The sequence below is a fragment of the Pteropus alecto genome, unplaced genomic scaffold (assembly GCF_000325575.1).
Source record: "Pteropus alecto unplaced genomic scaffold, ASM32557v1 scaffold222, whole genome shotgun sequence".
In the NCBI taxonomy this organism is placed as follows: domain Eukaryota; kingdom Metazoa; phylum Chordata; class Mammalia; order Chiroptera; family Pteropodidae; genus Pteropus; species Pteropus alecto.
The window spans coordinates 4137391-4140546 of NW_006433716.1; positions in this window are offsets into that span (position 1 = coordinate 4137391).

Consider the following 3156-nt stretch of genomic DNA (forward strand, 5'->3'; position numbering starts at 1 on the left):
CCTAAATACTCCACTGTCGGATATGGACGGACCGTCCAAACAGAAAATCAATGAGGAAATCCCATCCTTAAATGACCCTTTAGACCAATTGGACATAATCGACATATACAGAGCCTTCCATCCCGAATCGGCTGCTTATACATTCTTCTCTAGTGCACATGGAACATTCTCAAGAATCGACCACATAATGGGACATAGAAATAGCCTCAACAAATATAAGAGAGTTGAAATCATACCAACCATATTCTCTGATCATAATACTTTGAAACTAGAGATCAACTGCAAAAAGAAATCAGGAAGAACCACATATACTTGGAGATTAAACAACATGCTACTGAAGAATAATCGTGTCAGGGAAAAAGTAAAAAGAGAGATCAAGAGATACAAAGAAATACATGATAATGATAGTACAACATATCAAAACTTTTGGGGCACGGCAAAAGCAGTCATAAGAAGAAAGTTCATATCGTTACAGACCTATTTCCAAAAACAAGAACGAGCCCAAATAAACAACCTAATGCTTCATCGTAAAAAACTGGAAAAGGAAGAACAAATGAGACTTAAAGTCAGCAGAAGGAAAGAAATAATCAAAATCAGAGCAGAAATAAATGAAATTGAAAACAAACAAACAAAAAACAATAGAAAAAATATATGTGACAAAGAGCTAATTCTTTAAGAAGGTTAGTAAAATTGACAACCCCATGGCTAGACTCACTAAAGAAAAGAGAGAAAGGACACAAATAAACAAATTCAGGGATGAAAGAGAAGAAATTACAAATGATACTGCAGAAATACAAAGGATCATATAAGAATACTATGAAAAAGTATATAACACCAAATTTAATAACCTAGAAGAAATGGATCAGTACTAAGAAAAATACAATTTTCCTAGACTGAATCAAGAAGAACTGGAAAATCTAAATAGGCCAATCAGCAGCATGGAAATTGAAACAATCATAAAAAACCTATCAAAAAGTAAAAGTCCAGGACCAGGTGTCTTCACCAGTGAATTCTACCAAACATTCAAAGATTTAATACCTATTCTCCTCAAACTCTTCCAAAAAATCAAAGAGGAGGCCATACTTCCCAACTCATTTTATGAGGCCAATATTACTCTGATACCAAAACTTGTTAAGGATAACACAAAAAAGAAAACTACAGACTGATATCTCTCATGAACACATATGTAAAAATGCTAAATAAGATACTAGCGAACCGAATACAGCAAAATATTAAAAAGATTATATACCACGATCAAGTGGGCTTCATCCCAGAGGCATAGTGATGGTTCGACATACGCAAATCGATTAATGTGATACACCACATAAACAAATTAAAAAATAAGAATCATATGATCAGAGCAATAGATGCAGGAAAAGCCTTTGACAATATACAGCATCAATTTATGATCAAAACACTTAACAAAATCGGTATAGAAGGAAACTACCTTACATAATAAAGGCCATATATGACCAACCCTCAGTCAACACTATACTTAATGCGGAAAAACTAAAAACTATCCCTCTAAGATCAAGAACAAGGCAAGGCTGTCCACTATCGCCACTGTTATTCAAAATAACTTTGGAGGTCCTAGCGAGTGCAATCATACAAGAGAAAGATAAAAGATATCCAAATAAGAAATGAAGAATTCAAACTGTCACTATTTGCAGATGACATGATTCTCTATATAGAAAACCCTAAAGACTCTGCAAAAACACTACTAGAAACAATAAGCAAATATGCTAAAGTTTCTGGATACAAAATCAACGTTCAAAAATCCATAGCGTTCCTATACTCTAATAATGAAGTATCAGAAAAAGAAGTGGAAAAAATAATTCCTTTTGCAATTCCACCAAAAAGAATAAAATACCTAGAAGAAATCTAATGAAACATGTGAAGGACCTATATAAAGAAAACTATAAGACCCTATTAAAAGAAATCGAAGAAGATACAAAGAAATGGAAAGGTATTCCATGTTCTCGGGTTGGAAGAATCAACATAGTTAAAATGATCACATTACCTAAAGCATCATACAGATTTAATGCAATCCTTATCAAAATCCCATTAACATCTTTAAAAGATATAGAACAAAATAATCATCGGGTTTGTATGGAAGCACAAAAGACCCTGAATTGCCAAAGCCATCCTGAGAAAAAAGAACGACGCTGGAGGCATCACTCTACCTGACTTCAAATTATACTTCAAAGCAACAGTAATCAAAACAGCATGGTATCGGCAGAAAAACAGACACACGGACCAGTGGAACAGAATTGAGAGTCCAGAAGCAAATCCACATTTACAGGAGGAAATAATTTTCAACAAAAAAGCCAAAAACATAGAGTGGAGAAAGGAAAGTCTCTTCAATAAATGGTGCTGGGAAAACTAGAAAGCCATCTGCAAAAAATTAAACTGAACTGTTGTCTACCTCCACACACCAAAATTAACTCAAAATGGATTAAGGACCTGAATAGAAGACCTGAAACAATAAAATGCATAGCAGAAAACAGGAACTAAATTCAAGGACCTTGGACTTAAAGAGGATTTTATGAATTTGACCTCAAAGGCAAAGGTAGTAAAAACAAAAATAAATGAAAGGGACTACATCAAAATAAAAAGCAGAGCAAAAGAATCCGTCAACGAGGTAAAAAGGCAACCATCCGAATGGGAAAATATATTTGCAAGCAATGCCTCCGATAAGGGCCTAATATCCAAACTATACGAAGAACTCTTACAACTCAATAACAACAACAAAAACAAATAACCCAATGAAAAAATGGTTAGAGGACTTGAACAGACACTTCTCCCTAGAGGACATACAAATGGCCAATAAATATTTGAAAAGATGCTCAACATTGCTAGCTATTAGGGAAATGCACATCAAAACCACAATGAGATAACATCTCACACCTGTTAGAATAGCCATTATCAACAGGACAAGTAATAACAAGTGTTGGAGAGGATGCGGAGAAAAAGGAACCCTCATACACTGCTAGGACTGCAAATTCGTACAGCCTCTATGGAAAACAGTATGGAGGGTCCTCAAAAAACTAAGAATTGATCTACCATATGATCCAGCAATCCCTCTACTGGCTATTTACCCCAATGACTTGAAAACCCATATCCGAAAATGTATTTGCACATCGATGTTCATAGCAG